Below are 20,370 nucleotides of genomic sequence, written 5' to 3'. Positions count from 1 at the left end.
GCATAGGCACTATAGTAAGTCTCTCTCTCTCTCTCTCTCTCTCTCACTATTGCTGCACACTGGGAAAACATCGCGTGCGGTGCTAATGTTTTCGCGAATGGCGAAAACATCGCCGCACGCGATGTTTCCCCACTGCACGAAAGAAGCCTCATTTGCATTGGTAACGCCCCCTACTGCGTTACCAATGCGATATTGGAAAATGAGGCCCTAAGTGAATTTAATGTGTGTAAATGGCTTTTGAAAATTACAACAATAGCATGTCACATTTATATGTGAAAATTTAGCTGCTAAAGTTGATTCTTAAAACCAGAGTATTTACATGATCAAACTTTCTTGAGAAGCTTGCACAAATTAACTGGCAAAACCTCGTGCTTGAGCTTTTTAGCTCTCGGTAGTTAAACACGGTCAGACTTGTAAGATAAGCAGGGTTAAACTTTGCTATTATCTGGATCGGGGACCAAATACGACTGGATGCTGTGGGCAGCAGAAAGCAATTGCAAACCACTGCTTATTCTGCCAAGAAAAGGTCACAGGCACCATAGTAGGGGGTCAATGCTATGTAAAACTTAACACTCAGAGGCAGGTAGAAGAAAAATAGGAATAAGCAGTTATGGCCTGGATTCACTAATGCTGCAAGGCATAGTGAATCCTGGCGGTAACGGGGGGGGGGAGGGGAGAAGCAGCGGGTGGTCCTGCGCTAGCCAGCAGCGATCGCACCTCTGTAGATTTAATTCTCAGCAATCTCATCCTGTGAATTATCCTAATGATTGATGATGACAGATTTTCTTGAACATTCGGGCACTGAGATTGAGCGGTCAAGGTTATTAGTTTCATTTATTTCTGAACATGATTTAAGTGAGGTGATGAAATATTTTAGGAATATGTTCTCTTTATTTCTTGGAGGCTATCTAAGAAAGCCGTGAGGGCAACAAAATAGATTAGACAACTCCTTGGCGTCTAATCTCTTTATTTCTTGGTCAAACAATTTGTATCTTTCCCAATTTTGCTCACTTATGCAAGACAGAAGAAAATCATTTCTAGCTTTTGGATCTAAAGCTAGTTCAATAGGGTGCTCCTTTGTCCTGAGATATCTCTGCAAATGTATCATTAGATATCATGAGGACATGTTTGTCTTTTCTTTCACAGCAGCTTAAGTTTGATTTTTTTTTTTTTATTCTAGAAGTGCTTTAATTTCTTCTTCTGATATTCATTAGGTCTGGGGTTGGATCTATATTTAGGAATCCACTGTATTCTATGTTAAGCCTGTTTTCTTATAGAATCTTTACTTGTTTTCTCCTAAACTTTCCACCTCTTTTCACAACCATTGTTACCTCCAGAGATGGGGATTTGTTCTTGTTGATTTATTGTATGGATTTTGATATACTTTCTTATCTGTTTTCTGTATGCAAGGTGATTTGCTTTGTATAATTTTAAATCTAATAAATATAAAGTCCATTTAAAAATGTAGTTCATTATATCACTGCACGGAAAATTAGCACAGAGCACATCACAATTGTAATTGCATTTAACTTTCTTGCTCACAGACGGTTCTGTAATACTTCAGAGCTGTGTGTGTGGTGCTGGTGCTGTTGAAAGTAGCATTTCTTTTTCTCTCAGGAAATCCTGTAAGAGCAGCGTTCTCGGTGGTTTGACGTGGGCTGCAGTTACCACCTCAGCAGTATCGACCTTCACAGAGTAAAATCCCATCCCTCCCCCTTTCTGTGCCAGTTGAAAACCAGAATAAGCTCGTTCCCCTGAGGTTCAGCTGATGTGAAATTCACATCACCCACAAAGCAAGAGGTCCTGGTTTATAAAATAATCTGAGGCATCTCTGTAAAATAAAGAGAGCTTTTTTTGGCCATTGGTAACTCCTTTATCTCCAACGCATATTACAGGATGGTAAGGCTGCCTCTGTCCCAGTCACTGACTGACTGTAGGTCTGCTCAGGAAAATCGGAAATGTAATCCTAATCCAGTAACTGGAAAGAAGGCGGCAGAATCACAGGTTATCCTGTTCATCTTTTCATCACTGGCTGGCTCGCTAAAATACAATGCTTTGCTCCCAATGCTTTTTTTTTTTACATCATTGCAAGCTTTGAAAAGCCGATATAATAATAAAAGCTGGTTTGACCCCAGAACGATGCTGCTGAAAAGTCTATCACTACTGTCCCCAGGTCAGCCAGGTCATGGGGGCTGAGGCAGTCAGAGCAGGTCCCTGGACAGTGGACTCAGACTGTCCCTCTGCATGCAAGACAAAAAAAAAACAAAAAACAACAACCAGGAAAGAAGCCCTCAGCCGAAACACTGACATTAAAAACAATTCAAACGGAGGTTTTTGAAAAATAAAACTACTAACCATTCAGGGTCTGACGGATAGTGGGGCTCTATGGGGGCCATAGAATAAGGGAGGGAGACTGCCCCATAACCCCTAATATTCAGAAATAAGAGAGGGTGCGACCCTTTAATAAACATGGTCTGTTCTTCAGAGGTCCTGCAGTCCAGACAAACCGGATAGCTCTGCAGCGCTTTCACCCACCGGGTATTCTGTGACGTGGGCGTGGGCACTTCCACATTCCATGCCCCTGCGTGGCTCCCACACGCAATACCCCAGTCCCACTGGCGCATCCTGGTTATTTGGGGTGCACTGAGAATAGGCCTTCCTGAAGTTTTAACAAAATATCCCGTCTCATGTCACTTTGTTTAAAAAAGGACGAAACTTTGTTTTCCACCACACACACAATCTGTCATGCCCTCCCCTGGCCCCCTGCCCCAGACCTTCTTACCCCAATGGCATCGTTTCATTTTAAATCTTCAGGAGGCAGGATCCACCTCCGCGCTGCCGTTTTCTTTGGAAGAAATTAAAAATGGTGCTGGGCTCAGTCCACCAGCGTCATTTGCATTAGCGGCTGTAGTGAGCAAGGATCGCTCCTGTCCCATGAGGATTTAAAACGAAATGAAGACTTGGATAAGAGGGTCTGGGATGAAATGAAGATTGTTTTACTGTTTATTTTATGTTTTGTTTTATGGATGCCTGACAATTTTTTGCTTTATTTAGTATTTTGGTTTCTTTTTAAAATGTTTCTTTTTTTTTTTTTTGTCATTTCAAATAAATGAAACAAATAAAAAATTAAATGAGAAAAAACAAAACAAACGGCATGAAATAAAAAAAATATCACTTCTCACTCCTGTGTGGATAGGACACTAAACAAAAAAGTTATGGGAACCACAAACACACACACACAGCATCTCCTAAGCCTTCTTTTCCTCTGGAACCAGGGTAATAAAAGACGGGGTTCATTATACTATGGGGGGGTTACCCGCGCCGAGCCTATTTTGAATAGGCCCAGTGATGCACACAAGCCCCGGGACGCGCGTATGTCCCGGGGCTTGAAAAAGGGGGTGGGGCGTGGGCAGGGCCTGGGCTTCCAGGCACAGTGGCTATTTGCCGCTGTGCCTGGGATCGTGGACCGGCGATCGGCCGGTGCGCACAACCTACGCCTGCCCGGAGGCAGGCGCAACTTCTAAGTTAAAGGTAAGGGGGGGGGTTAGGTAGGGCTGGGGGGCGGGTTAGGTAGGGAAGGGAGGGGAAGGTGAGGGAGAGGTGGAAGGACTGCTCCGATTTCAGAGCGGCCTCGGAGGAAGGCTGTGCGCCGACCCCGGATTTTATAACATGCGCCTAAATCTTAAAATCCGACCCTATACTTTTTAAAAAATGCAATATCATCTTCATCTTCCCACTTCTCCTCCTCCCCATTAGTCTCGTCCCTCCATCTCCCTCTTCTTTCCTCCTCTCCCTCCCCACCGCCTTCCCTCTCCCTGCCTCCTTTGGCCTACGTTTGAGCCCTAACAACCGTCTCTCCTTTGCATCTTGCTCTTCAACCTCCTGGTGCTTATGTTACTGGTTTGCAAACCTGCCTCCTGTCCCTATCTGCAGAATGCTGCTGCTGTTCCTGTTATGTCAGTGTCGCAAATGGATAGATGGACAGATAGACAAACCACAAATACACCTGCATTTCCATTTTCATAAAATGCATGAGAATGAGACACATACAACTGATTCTTTCTACTGGAGGAATTCGGTCAGCTGCCCAATTGTTCAAACCATGGTGGAATTTATCCTTTGCAAAGGAATTAGCCAAAGTTGGAAAAGCATGTTGGGAATGTTAATGATCACAAAGCAGACATGACCTAGATTTATTTATTTATTTTATTTATTTAAGTTTTTTTATATACCAACATTCAAGATGATAGTCCCATCATGCTGGTTCACAAGAAACAGGGGTGCAATTAAAATAAACTTTACAATTTGAACAATAGTGCAGAAAAGCAGTTACATGTAACAGGGAATCAATAACTTGGAGTAAGAAGGAAAATGAAGATCAGATAATTATAAATATATATAATAACATTATAAGGGGTGGCTATTAATGCTAATATTTAACATCTTATCATTCAGATGGATTACAAGGTGAACGTTTAGACTATTTCTTTGATCCTTGATTAGACAGTGCCAGTGAGTTTATGGGACATGTATAACTCGGAGTTGTATGCAGAACCTTGGAAGCTCCAAGTTGACTCATTCACCTCCCACTCTACAGGATCTTGGAGAAAGTACTCAGTTTTCATGTGCTTTACCCTTTGTTCTAAGCTCTTTGGGACAAGGAGACTATGAGTCTTATCTTGTGAAATACAGTGTTCATTGATAAAACTTTATGAATATTAATAGTGATAGACAATAACCTCTGCATGCTTTGTTCTGTCTCTTGGTGCTGCAGGCTCTGATGAGTTGATTTATTTAGTTATTTATTTACAGGCATTTAGATATTCCTCCTTTTCCCAAAGTTGGTCTCTAGGTGGAGCACAATAAATTCAAATGAACAGAAGCATTCGAACAGCTTACCGTCAGTCATTTACCAGGGAGAATAATTCCTTTAGGTGCAAATCTGACCTTATTCTTGACACGGTACTTGGGAAGAAAGGAAATGGCGAGTGGTGAAATCAGTAACAAAACAAAAAAAATCAGCAGTGAATCAGATCACGCCAGAAAGGCTTAGCAAGGACAAGCCCATAAGGACAAACACCAGATTAGTCATCGTGAGGTGACATAATCTCACCAGCGGCACCGCTATTGATTTTAGTAAGAAACAGACATGAGTTGAATTCCATGGGTTCCTGTTTTAACCAATTAGGTAAAATTAAAATAAAACAACAAGGTATGGTAAGTAATAGTAAAGCAATGTCTCCCACTAGTGGTGAACGTATGTAAGCCACTGTTTCCTACACTGAATTAATAAGGGCATCATAATGGGAACTAAAAATGATAAAGGTCCGGAGATCAATGACTCCCTGGGTATTTGCTCCTTTTTCCCTTTTCATTTGGTTTTTACTTCAGCAATGGAACCAATAAGTAAAGTAGACTAATTCTTTATAATAATCTATCATTTTTATCTCAAAAATCTACTCTCCATAGCTATAGTGCCATTAAAATTATGGGCTGTAATAGACAATATCTGCATCTCTCAGTGCCATATTAAGGGGACCATTTGTCATTTAAATTCACCTAATTCTGGATGACAAGTGCCTGTCCTCACGTCTCACAACCTCACTCCACAATAAGACCTTATAAAGACTGGTAGAGGCACTGAATACCTGGCAAAGTGAAGAAATATACACCAACTCGTTCCCTCAGATCAGGGTCCAATTTTAGCCTGGGTCTTCCATCGCTGGAGGAAAGGAGATATAAACGAGCCACAGCTATGACTTTCTTGTTTTATTCCCCCTTTTCTATATATGTACTCCCAGGGAAAGACTACCTGAGATTAATGCACACCCTCAGGATGCAGACATTCACTTAAGAGGCCTTCTGACTGGAATTCCAAACCAATATATATTTTGTTTGGGTCATTATTTGAAACAGTTTAATTATTGTTTGGGATCTGAGTTTTTTTCTAATTAACTTACATTTTAATTTTATTTAGGAAGTACAGGTTTTAAAATGGATTGCTGTGAATAGTATTTATGTAATTTTTGTATATTTTACATAATTTCTGGATTTGTGTTTATTTAAAGTCACTTTCTGATCTGTACATCGATTTGAGCTTTCATAGGTGGTTAACAAATGTAATATACTGAATGAATTTAATTTAAAAAACAATCTCAACTGGTGGTATTCACCTGCACAAAAGCCCTTTGACATCAACAAGGAGAATTAAGCAATGGAAAAAAAAATGACGACACTGACACGTTGTGGTACCTTCTGGTATTGCACCCTCTGATTAATCTGTTATTCTGACGTCTTGTAATCGTAGTAACACAATATATGATGATAGAAAAAGACCAATTGGCTTATCCAGTCTGTCCATTTATTCTGGTCCATACTGCAAAAGATATATCTTAGGACCCAGTTATAAAAGTGTGGCTATTGGTAAGATATAATTCCTTATGTAAGACAGTTATTGTCTTCTTTCTCCATTCTTCTTCACCCTCCTAGGTAGCTCAGCATGTAAGATCCCCTTTTTAATTCACACCCAGCACTCCTCTCTTCCCATGTCCAACAACAAGGTCCCATATTAATTCAAACATCCACCTACAACACCACAACAGCAGCACCTAGAACATCACAACTGAAATGTCATCCTCTTAGGTCCCGGGGACCTTTCCGGATGGCGCACCACAACATCCAATCTGCTGCACCAGCCTGCTTAAGATGAGAAGCATCTACCTTTCTAGACAGACCAAGCTGTATGTGCCTGCCTTTTCACTAGGACTTCCAGTTTCACAGACTCAGCTGCTAATTAATTCTTCTGCAGTCTCTTCACTTGCTTGCAACTATGGATCTAATGTACTTATCCCATATCTTCTTGAACTCCATTACCATTACAGTCCCAGACCCTCTATCACCCATTCTGGGAGGGAATTCATGTACCAGTGCTCCTTTCCATGGAAAAAATATTTCCTGATATTGCTCCTGAGTCCTGAGTCTACCCCCTTGTAGATTCATTTCATAACCTCATGTTCTAATACTTAATTTCCATTAAAAAAAAAAAAAAAACATTTGCTTCTTATGCGCTGTTTATATCATTCAGGTATTTGTATGTCTCTGTAACATCTCCCAGGCCTTGCCTTTCTTTCAGGGTACACATATTTACTGCTCCTCGAACTGCAACCTTTCTCCCCCAACAAACTCCTATAAACTAATGTAATAGGGCAAAACATAATATTTTTTTTTTAATATTAAATTTTATGTCATGCTAGAAAAACTTCTCCATGTTCCATATCTTCAGTTCAAGGACGTTTTAGCATATATTTATTTTATTATTTTAACTGTGCATTATATATTAATTCATTTATTTCATGACCTCTTGATTTATTTCATGCAGGGATCCATAAGCCGCTGAATGTGAGGGGGCACACTGGTCACTCATCCAGGCAAAAAAAAAAAAAAAGATCTTTTTATGCATTAAAAGAAATCAACGCTCCTTGTACTTCAATTCCTTCTCAATCTGTTCTCTGAGTGACATGCGTTGTGACTTTAGCAGTGCAGATGAACTTGCTGGGGGCTTTTGGTGCAGGTGTGTAGCTGTTTGAAGTCATTGTGGTTTAGGAAATTATAAGGATTTCTGATTTATCCCTTTCGGGATTATAAAAATGACCCAGAACCACGGACAGAATAGCAGCAGGAACACAAGACCCGTGGCAAGCATTGCAAGTCAGGAGCTCGGCTTGAGTGATGAGGTGCAAGGAAGACTCATTCAAACTTTCCGCACGAAGGGGAGGTGCGGGAGGGTGAAAAGCCATGGATCCAATCATACTGACAGAATAGAAGGAAGAAAAATAGTAGTCTTAACCTTCAGACATACTGCTGTTTGTTGACAGTTTTTTCATTCCTTTATCAGGGAAAGTAAAACAAATGGAGCATGCCTGGCTCCCAGGATGGTAGGAGCATGGGCGTACACGTTCATCAGGCCACGCCCAGGGACATGGTCTTTTTATAACATGTGTAGATGCATGCATATTATAAAATAGCCTGCTTGCATGTCCGTGTGCTCAATTTTAACTGCACGTGCACGTGTGTGCGCAAATCCCTCATCTACTGCATAAGCTGGGAAATCTTACAAGGGATGTGCACCGACGCCACTGCTGCTGTTCCCAGTTTGTTCCCAGTGTGCCCAATTAAGGGATAGGACTTCCAAACCTCCCCACTTTAAGAGCCTCTCTTCCTGCCTGTTAAGTCTGACTCTTAAAACCCCGCTGACTGGCTTAGTTGTTTGTTTGTTTTTTATAACACTTACACTTCATCCATAGCAGAAGTACAGTTACACAGCAGAGACCCCGGCACGCGCCAGTGCACATACGTATGTACGCACAAATTCCAGGTGTGAATTCTGGCACACCCATGACCCGCCCGGACTACACTCACCCTCCTGCACCTTTTTCTAAACTTTTTAATTGTGCGAGATTCACACCTACGTGGGCGGCTTATAAAATCTGCTTAGCAGGCACCAGCCTGACTTGTGCATGTGTTTCCTGGTTTTGGAGCGTTCCAGGCTTTTAAAATTCACTTATAAGATTGGGGAATGTGTGTTTGTGTGTTCTGTGTGTGTGTGACTGTGCATGCTGCATGCTTAAGGTCTCTGTATCGGCGGCGGTGTGGACGTGCATGTGTGCACCTGTATTTGGGGTTTGTCTGTGGTGAATTTGCATGCATGTATGTGGAGATGGCATTACATGAGTCTGGGTTACAACTCACTAAGACTCACAGTGCTAACATGATCATGTTCAGAAAAACACGAGAGGAGACGAAAGAATAGAAATGGAAGCACAGCTATCCATTATAGGCCCGATTTTAAAAGGCTCGTGCGCCTAAAAAAATGGGGGTTGTGCACGTGGCCGGGCCTTGCGAGGACTGTGCAACTGGCAATTAATTACTCTGCATCACTCCAGTTCTCTCTGTGCTCAGGTTTCTTCTTTGTTTGCACCTTGTTTCCAGATCATGGCCATTTTTAAGGTCATTGGCCCCAGAATGCTCTCTGCTTTCCTCTCTTTAGCTCTGTTCCATGGCTTTTAGTACTAATTTGCCACCAGAACCTTTCAGCACAGGGCCAACAAATCTCATTTCCCTTGAAATCAAGTCTTCTATCAGATTCTTCCACCTGCCATCACGCCGGACATGCGTTCATTTAGAACGTACGTTCCAGCTGATCTGAATTCTTCTATAATCCCACATTTCACACGTCTGGTTTTCTTTAAGCCCTCTTTACTACATATTGCACTTCTCCTCTATCCTACCACTGAGAAAGTGCATGCATTCAGGGCTGTTTCATTTGGTTTTTGAGGCTAAGCTATTCCTAATAAAAATGTCTTACATTATTATCTTTCCCAGTTCTCCTTTTTTCCTTTCAGTAAAACATTTTCCAGCTTCTGTGATCCAACTACCTTGATATTTATGTTCTTTGATTTGTTAGTTTCATCAGCAAACGTTTCCATAGCCTTGGTGCTCTCTTTGCTGAACTAGGCCCAATATTTTCTTTCAATGTACAATAGGGCTGCAGTTATGTGAAAAATAATAACGTTACACCACCTGCTGTTCCTATAGAGCCTGACAGCCTGATTAATCCCTGATTTATCCCTCCAGCTTGAGAATGGTTCCCAAGTTAATGACACTTCTCATTTTTCGGGCACCACTTCTCTATTCTTCGCACACCCTCTGGCAGCTAAATGCATTTTCACACCTAAGATAGTTCTGGTTTTAGAGGGAATGAGCAAAGTAGGTCAAATAATCGTTTACAGGTTCTGTTTGTGTCTTTACAGTTAGCAGGTGTTGCTGTGCTACTGAATTTGTTTTTCCAAATGCTGACTACAGGAAAGACTGCATTTCATTTTTAGAAGGGACTGAGGCACAGTGTGATTTCTGGAGCAGGGAAGATTTTCTTTGGTAGTGGAACCAAACTAACAGTGTTACCAGGTAAGTAAATTAGTGTAAATGCAGCATTAAAACCTTGAAATATGTGTGAGAGAGTGAGAGAAGATCCGGAGACGGGGTAGGGGTTTGTGGCAGGGAAGGGAGAGAATGACCAGAGTAGATATACTCATTGCTTCTATGTTTTATGTTGTCTCAATTTACAATAAATAAGCACATCATCTGTTAAATGAGATAAGTTACGGCAAATGCACAATATTAAAAATGTGCAATCATTTTATTAATATTAAGTGACTATCAATAGGACTATGGTTTTATTGTTACCAAACAAGCTCATATTAAATATTGTCTCTACAATAGCAGAATCCTTCTTTTATAATTATTGAAGACAAATTAAGTGACAAAAACCATCAGGAATTTAAACCTTGACAAATGAAACAACCAAATCCCTAACACAGAAATTAAAATTCTATCATTTATTTTATTTTATTTATTTATAACTTTTATATACCGACATTCAAATGAATATCACATCGGTTTACATTCAACTGGGGTAACAATTTAAGCAAAGGACCGGAAACATGACCTATGAACATGTCTGGTAAATAAAAGTTAATAGAATTTAAATTTAGCTAATACATTAGGTCATAAAAACTACCACATTTTTAAAGTTATCATTTGTGTACTCAAAAGAAAGCAATATATCAACACAATATAATTCTTACTATAATAAAAATGATTGCATCTATAGTAAAATTGAAAATGGGGGATATTTTTGGAGACTATTAAAAAAAATAAATAACTGGTATCTTACCTGGCTTATGGATCCCGCAAATGTGCATTGACCATTTATGATTTAAGTAAAGTTTTTTTCTGTGGTAGTTAGTTTTACAATACACATTATGCTTTTTAAAGAATACGACCTTACATGTGAATTGTAGTCAGCTCTAGTAGCCTAGCACTGCAGGCATCGGCAGGGAGGATTTTGTAAAAATGTGTTGAGCAGTGTGACTACAGGAAACAGGGATAAACTCACCTTTGGAACTGGAACCAAAGTGATAATTGTGCCAAGTAAGTGGGTATTGCAGATCAGTAACTTTGAAACGTTTTAGATTGTGCTTTTTTTTAAATTTTATTTTATTAATGTGATTTGTGGCAGCAGTCAAAAAGGCAAATAGAATGTTAGGAATTATTTGGAAAGAAATAGAGAACAAAACAGAATAGCAGAATGCCTTTGTATAGATCCATGATGTGACTGCACCTGGAGTCAACTCAAAAAAGGCATAGGGGACATAGAAAAGGTGCAGAGGAGGGCAACAAAAATGATAAAAGGGATGGGAAAGTTGCCTTATGGAGAAAGGCTAAATAGGTTAGGGCTATTTAGCCTGGAAATGAGACAACTGAGAGGAGAAGTGAGAGAGATTTACAAAATAATAAGTGGGGTGGGGTGGGAAAATAGAAAACAGTTATTTACTCTTTCAAACAGTAGGACTAAAGGATGCTCCATGAAACTAGCAACCAGAAGGTTTAAAACACATCACAGGAAGTATTTTTTCACTCAGCGTACAATCAAGCAATGGAATCTGTTGCTGGAGGACGTGGTCAGGAGCAAGTAACATAGCGGGGTTCAACAGAGGAATGGACAAGCTCCTGAAGGAAAAGTCCATAAACGGTTATTAGCCAGGCAGGCTTGGGAAAGTCGGCACTTATTCCTGGGAGAGAGACAGAAAAAATAGATCCAACTGCTGGGAATCTGAAGGGTCCTTGTGACCTGCACCGGCAGTGACCCCTGTCCTAAACAGGATGCTGGGCTCCCGTTTATGATAGATGGGAGCAATTGAATATTATAAGGACGGACTACTGCAATTCATTAAAATAAAAAAAAATGATTGAGAAGAAAATGCTTTACATTCCACAGTTTAAAAAAAAAGTAAAGATAGAAATTCTAATCTAGTACAAACTGGAAAAAAAAAAAGAGAGCAGAGAGCGAGGGGTAGATTGTTTTGAGATGCTCATCCTTTCACTGAACTAGTTTTGGTTTAAAACTGTCAAATTGCTACTTGATAGGCACTGCGGTTATAAAATATAGAACCATCAATTGGCTTGAAGGTGTCAGGTTTTGAGTGCAAAAGTAGGGAGGAGTAATAATAGCAGGAACTGTGGCCTACAAGAAAGGGAATAGTATCTGTTACAGGGTTTTCCACTGTGGGAATAATGCAGGGAATAAAGTCATCTTTGGAAAGGGGACCTCACTCTCAGTGATCCCAAGTAAGTACAAAGTATGAGGAAAAAACACATTTCTAACCATTTTATTAAATTTGGGAGACAAAAACAAGATTGAATCCTGGATTATTCAATAGTAGAGTCCTTGGCTACAGAGTCCAAATATGTTAATAGTGCTGCTTGCCCTGGTTTTCATTTCCAAGAATATATTCCTGTAGTAGTGGAAGGACTGTACCTTGTGAAGAGCCCCAGAGAGCGGTCAGTTGTACATTTGAAGTGAAGTTTTATTAACTGTATGTGGAGATTCATAGAAGAACGAGGAGGGTCCCTGAACTGCCAGTTATTGTAATGTTCCCTAAGACTGTGTAGCTCTGGTAGCTATGGGAAGCTTGCATTCGGGGAAGGAACAACTTTAACAATAATGCCAAGTAAGTCAACGAGAACTTACTTTTTTTTTTTTTTTTTTTTTAATAAATGCAGTCAAATATTTAGATTCTGTATTCAGTCTATAGAATTCTGAAGAGATAAAGGGACAGAGTCACAATACTGAAGAGTTTTTAGATATATCATGTGGAAGATACAGAATATGAAGAAAGAGAGAGAGATAGAGAAACAAAAAATGAGAGAGAAAAAATAAAGAAATATGCCTTGGAAATATCAGACAAATTCCTCAGTAAGTACAAAGTTGGACTGTATAGATCCTATTTGAATCACTTGTCTTGGGCTTTGTCACTTGCTATTTCCAAAACTATGTGAGGGGGGGGGGAGCAAAATATTTTTAAAATTATATTTAAGTGAAATAACCTAAAATCTAGAGTGGAATATTTCTATTGTTGGCAAGAAAGGCAAGGATAGTATTTTGCTAACTTAGTGTTTTTGAGGCTATGCAAGGTTTGGCAGCTCTAGAACGATTACATTCAGAAAAAGACATTCTTAATAGTAAAGCCAAGCAAATTGTCCAGTAAATGTTATGCTAAAGTAATCTGCAAATCATAGGATGGTGAAGATCAGCATGACTTGACTCTAGTGGGGTCGTATTATATCAGAGTGGACACCCAGGACCTTGTGGAAAAGCTCCATTATTCTTTGCATGAACGACCTCTGGAATGAGTCAGGAAAGGATTTCCAGGCTGGGTCACAGATATCGCAGAAAAAGATCTTGCAGAAAATCTTGACCAAATACAGTTCTTTCAGATATTGTATTTCACGAGCTGCATACAGAAGTGTTTTACCTTTACCTCTAATTATTAGTTCCCTGCTATGCCAGACCCTACTGAATCATTTACTAGTCAAAGTTGCCAGCAAAAGGAGTATTGCTTGGTTTCCAACAAGGAGACGTCCCTGCAGATTTCAGGAAGCTTTTGAACAAAAAAGGTCAACTTTAATTATCACAATAAATTATCAAACTAATTCCTAATGTGGATTACTGAAACAATTTATTGCATAAAGGAAATAACCCCCTAAGGAAGCATCATTCTTAAAAAAAAACAACGAGACATTTTTATTTTGTCCAATTGAAACAATCTTTATGGTATTATTCAGTGACAAGGGACATTATCATATGGAAGAATGGATAAAAGGTTGTTGAGATATTTAAAGAGAACGTGCCTCATCAAATACACTAAAAACTCTGTAAATATTTTGTAGTGATGCTCTTTACAGTGTGAATTATGAAGGAAACAAGATTGTCTTTGGCTCTGGAACAAACCTTATTGTAATACCAAGTAAGTAAACCATTGAATTAAGGCTGAATTACATTTAATGAAACAAAAGAATTTATTTCTCTTGAATAAGTCACATTTCCTACTATATCAAGATACATGATATTTGCCAGCAAATCTGCTTATAGTCTTTCCACTGTGAGCACTACAGTCCAGTACATGTAGGCAAGCTAAGAGGGTGATGGAGGGATAGCATAGATAGATTAAAGAATAGATAGATTTGCTGGACCAATTTACTTATGATGGGTGGTTGCATGCCTGGATTTTCAGTCACTTGAAAAAATATAACTTGCAGCATGGGGACAAGACTTTCAGTAAAGGGATGTAGGGCAGTGTGAATTATGGCAATGAGAAGCTAATCTTTGGAGCAGGAACGATTCTTGAAGTAAAGCCAAGTAAGTAAAAAAAATATATTCTCTAAACTTTCTTTAAATATATTGAAGATTATGTATGGATGTGCCATCTAATAAATGGAATTAAATTTTAATTGTAAAGGTTTCCAAGATCTGACCATTCTGAACATTAAACTTCTCTACAATGTTTCATAGAGAAGAATGGATAGATACATGGGAGGACAGTTAGATGGAAGGAGATAATGGATAGGTGAGGACTTCATCAAATGAATAAATTGATTGATGGCTTTTCAGCTATTCTGGAGAAAGTGTCTTGCAAACACAAAGTGCAGAAAGATGCTGGTGTTTTGGTAGAGAGGTTTACTATAGTGTAAGTTATGGGGCCAACATTAAGCTTATATTTGGCTCTGGAACTGTTCTTACTATAAATCCAGGTGAGAAAAGAATAAAGATCTTTTATTTAAATATTCAATATTTCTTGAATAGATTTCTGGAAACTAAAGCTAATAAGTCTACTGCTCATCTAGGCTGATGCTGGATACATGTATTGATCTGCATAGGTGCAAGCTTCTTAATGATACAGAAAGAGCCTGAGTTTTGGTAAAGAGACTTATGAAAGTGCAAATTATGGGGGTAATGAAAAGTTGGTCTTTGGTTCTGGAACAGTTCTTCTTACTATAAAACCAAGTGCATAAGAAAATAGACCAATGTTGAATGATCTATAGAGGAATTAAAAACAAAAACAAACCAACTCCTCTTCAAGAAATAATTTTATTTTATTATATTGACTTACAATTTGCTTACAATTAACGTATGTCTTTAGAATAGCAAATGTTAAAAGATTGTGGATGATAAAATAGTTATGGGTATTTATGATAGGTAAGTATTTGATAAGTGACACAAGAAGGTCATTCAGCATCTTTCTTTTTAAGTGTATAATTTTGCAGTGTAGCATTATTAAATAAATAATTTAAAGCAATTTATAGGAACAAATAATTAAATCGCTGATAATAGCAGCAGTCCAGATCAGTTAGTATATTTTTACAGCAAGTAATGTAGCATAACTGTCCAACATTAAACTTTATATGAAGTCACGGACCACAAAGTCTGTTTGTGCAGCACACTCTTGCTTTCAATTATTCATTTTGGTGTGTTCTGCCTTCTGTTTCCACATCTATTGTGATATTACATAAATACCAAGAATAGTTTCTATTTCTTGATGTGTGTCATGGGGTTAGAGTTTGATATGGCAATGGTTTTCAGAAATGCATTAATAGTTATGGTAATATGCAGTAATTATGCTATTTTATTTTTTAGCTCATGACATTATTCCTTTATTAATAGGGTAGATGTAAATATAAATGAACTGACAATAAGATCCATTATTAGTAAAGTAAATAGTCTTTATGTAAATATACAGAAGGTATTCTGGAGGCTATATTATTTTATATTGGACTAACTAATTCAGAATATCATAATCTCCAGTATCCTTTGTTTTCTGGGACCAGTACTGAACCAAATATGTCAATCTGTGGATAGACATGAATAATGAATGAACCTACTGAATTAATTGATTAATGAATAGGTGAGAGATAGAAACACGGAGTACAAAAGTTGCAACAGATAGATCATAGGCATCATAGATAGATACATGTATTGATATAAAGATTCATGGCCCATATAATATGAATAGACTTATTAATTATTCACGTCATACAGGCATTTGTTAGACAGCTAAAAACTGGAAGTTTCAGTCTTCATGGAATTGAACAAACAGGTATAAAAGTAGGGATCTGTTTAGTAACCTATGAATGCAAGTACTGTTTTCGTAAAGGACACTGTCATTGTGTGAATTCAGGCAATATAAATAAACTTTTCTTTGGGAAAGGAACCAGTCTGATCATAAATCCCAGTAAGTACATCCATCTGATAGTGTATTAATTAATAATTTTCTGTACAAAAATGAATCTATGCACATCTATCTATTGATCTAACTAGATATTTTAGTTAAAGATGGCTTACACATGGTCTATGAAACATTATTGTACTGTAAGTGGCTACATTAATGGAATTTGATGAGATATATTGACTAAGTTAATGATTTTTTCTTTACATTTATCAGTAAAGGGAATACTAATTAATCGCCTTCTAGAGCCATATTTGACAATGAATGGTATGAAGAGAGAGTTTTTTTGAAATGTTTGTTAAGTGATGCAACATTATGCTTATTATGGAAAAGGTAACAAATGAAACTTGTAGTAGGACAATATTTTAAAAGAGGGCTCTGTTGTGGGAATACTGGAAATGTAGCAAAAGTTCGAAATGGCTGAAAGGCAGAATATAACTAAATTAAACTTAACTTGCTTTTGGGACAGTAAATTAACTGACAGTTCAACTAAGTAGGTTACAGTACATAACTGTTCAGTTGTTCAACTAGTCCTTTTGTCATTTTAAATATCTTTACTTGTTCTAAGTACATTTCAGATCAAAGTATTAAACGAGCATTTCCTTAATGCAGGGACCTCAATTTTACATGAAAAATTATTTTTCAAAGATTTTATCCATGGGAAAAGAGTGGTAGAAATTTTGTTGGAAAACTTTAACTGTATAATTATGTGGCTCTTTATTATTTAAAACAAGAAGTGTTAAAAATAATTCTTTAAATGCTGTCATTCAGAATATAGAGGAAAAGATTCAAACCATAATAATGGTTGCTGAAGTCATCCTTGTGAGTCATTTGATCAAATGACTTGTGAGTCATTTGATCAAATACAGACAAAATAAAGATGTCTGTATTTGGTATTAACGTGATTTGTTGCAGTAGTGTTGTGTAAAATTTCAGTGGAAATTCCCTTGGTGATTGTAGCCTAATGTTAAAGTTTCTGTAAAGCATTAAAATACTGTGTAGTAATAGTTACGACAAGCTAACATATGGAAGAGGAACTGAATTGTGGGTTCAACCCAGTAAGTATGTTGATTATTAGAGCTAAGATACCTTTTGAAAAGCTGGAATACTGGATCTTCTAGGGAAGCTCTATTGCAGTGTGACTGTAAAATTGTGGAATTTTAAAGCAGGATTTGACAAATTACAGGCTGGTCCTATTCTGGTACACAGAGATAAGTAAATGCTGTAGTTCACATGTTTAAATTTTAGACTCTACTTATATGATCACTGAATCATTAAGCAGCTGATTTAAAACTAATGAGTAATTAATTATAGGGATATTATTTTTAAATGATTCATTATTCCTTTTGTATTACCCTCTCTACTTTTGCTTTGCTTTTCATCTATCAATCATCCATCAATTCTAATCTTGAATTCCTTGTTTGAAAGAAAAAATATTGTTTACATATATATTAGAATTCTACATACAGATTTAAGATATGGAAAGTTAGCTGTGAGATATTAAAGAATGATTTAGGAAGTCTTTGTTACTGAATCTCTCAGTGTGACTTCTATAACAGGCAGAAAGATTATTTTTAGGAATGGGACAAAATTAATTGTTAAGACAAATAAGTATAAAGAGCAAGGTGCTATGCTGTCTTGACTAAAATTGTATTTTCTAAATGTTGCTGGAATAAAACTATTAGGTGAATTGATAGGCTTGACGGATGAACAGATATATAATCAGATCAAAAAAATCCTGGAATAATCCATTTGGCTGGAATAATCCATTTGTGAAAGTATCATGCAAAACGCTATAGTTAGGGTAAAGGGTTGTGTTACAGTGTGAATTATGGGAGCAAGTTTATTTTTGGATTAGGAACAGTTCTTAATATTGAACCAAGTAAGTACAAAATAGTAACTTGTTATTAAAATATTTTATTTAAGAACAAGAATCTGGTCAAGAAGTAATTTCATCTTAACATATGTAATTACATTTTAATTGTGAATATTTCTGAATATTATATACAGTGTTATATGTAGATAAATGGATAAATGGATGACTTTTAAACAACATGAGAGAAAGTGTTTTGCTAAGTATGGAAATAGAATGGAGTTTTGGAAAGGTGCTATAGCAGAATGTGAGAACCAACAATAAAATTATCTTTGGCAATGGAACCGTTATCACTATAAAACTGAATGAGTCAGACATGTCATCATTGTGAATGGTTCTTTATCATCTTTGAGAACAGGGATCTATTATTTTCAAAGAATAGTGTCTTTGGAAATATCAAATTAAATTACTAGCAAACATTTTTGGAATTCAGTTGTTACCTTAGTGCAGAGGTGGACAAATGCTGGATGCATGGATTGATCTACATGAGTGAAGGTTTACTGAGAGTATATACAGGACTTGACTTTTGGTAGAGAGGTTTATTACAGTGTGAATTATGGCGGCAATGAAAAGCTTATCTTTGGCATGGGAACACTTCTTACTATAAAACCAAGTAAGTAAGAAATTTAATCCATGTGCAATTAACTGTACAGGAATTAGAGATGAATACCTATTTTAAAATTGCCTATACTTTAATACTCATGATTGTTTTAAGATATGGGAAGATTAAATAATTAGTTGTAATTTTAATATGTGAGTACTAAACAGAAGACAAAACAAAAACCTTTTATTATGTCAGGATTTAAGCAAACATAAGGTCCCTCTTCTTAATTTTAAATCTGCAGGATGGAATTATTAACCATCATTATTATTACATAGGAGAAGGTTTCATAAGCAAATACAATAGTTAAAGTAAAGGTTAGAACTAGGATTCAGATAAGAATTATGGGAAAGATTGCATTAGGGTTTGGGTTTGAGTTAGATGGGGAAAAATTGGTAGGTTTTCTTTAGGCAGCTACCCATGAAGCCTGAGATCTTTACCTGCAGGGAGAGAAGGGTGAATTTAGTGAAGTGAAGTCCATGAGTTACTCTAGCTTAAAGGAAATTTAGTTTATTATGCTCTTCTTAATATGGCTGGTCCAATATAAGCAAAAGAAATAAATAATAACTGACTACATTGGACTACTCTAAATTTATTCCAGGTAAGTGTACTATTTATTTTCATTTTTCAATGGCAAACATCAAAGTTTCAAGCTGCAATATGTATAATGTAGAAACTGCCCTTACAAAAGTAATTTTTTATTGGATTTAGCTCACATCTTTTCATTGGTAGTTCAGGCTAAGTATTGGTACAGTAAGTATTTCCCTGTCCTCAGAGGGTGAAGTGACTTGTTGAAAGTCACAAGCAGCCACAGTGAGAAAAGCATGATTTGAATCCTAGCTCCCCTGGTTCTCAGTCTGCTGCTCTAACCACTCCAAGAAGCAATCGGTATTAATTCCAATATAAAGACAGCAAGGAACAGAGAATTTACTTCTGGAAGGCAGGGCTCAACAAGTCAACTACTATGACAGCCTTGGGCTAGAGAACATTAGAAACCATATAAAGATACCTCATACAGGAATAGGCGAAAACAATATGCAATGCAATGTTAGCTCACATTGTTTGTGGGCTGTGAGCACAAAAAAGTTCTCATGGGCAGCATTTTAGAAGCAGTGTATATATTTCTGCATAGTATTGTTTGAAATACCATTTTATTTTCCTGTCATCGTGCATGCTATATTTTCCTGTCTGCACTTGTTTCAGGACCTGTAATGTTGGTGATAGGTGGTAATCAGCTGATGTGCCCTAACTAGGACAGACATTTTAGGGTGATGGTGTCTGATTATCTTAAAGTAGTAAAAAAAGTGTTATAAGGTGGTGGCCAGAGTGAGGGGGATGCTTGAGTGCATTGGAAGAGACATAATCAGTGGCTAAAAGGAGGTGATAATGCCTCCTTACAGGTCATTGGGGAGCCCACATCTGGACTACTGTGTTCATTTCTAGTTGCCCTACATCATAAAGACAGTGTAGAGAAAGGCAACCAAAATAGTGGAGTCTGCAACAAAAGCATTGAAGGCCCTGAATATCTATTCCCTAGAAGAGATGACAGACCGAATAATGCACAGATATTTAAATACTTTAAAGATTTCAATACACAAGAAGCAAACCTTTTTCAGTGAAAAGGCAATTGTTAAACTAGAAGACATAATGTAAATTTCCAAAGGGGTAGACTAAAAAAAAAATGCCAGGAAGTATTTTTGCAGAGACTGTAAGGTGGATGCCTGGAATGCCCTGCCAAAGATGGTGGTGGAGACAAAATAATAACAGAATTAAAA

The sequence above is a fragment of the Rhinatrema bivittatum genome, chromosome 16, assembly GCF_901001135.1.
Source record: "Rhinatrema bivittatum chromosome 16, aRhiBiv1.1, whole genome shotgun sequence".
Lineage (NCBI taxonomy): Eukaryota > Metazoa > Chordata > Amphibia > Gymnophiona > Rhinatrematidae > Rhinatrema > Rhinatrema bivittatum.
Note: the sequence above shows the minus strand (reverse complement) of the source record.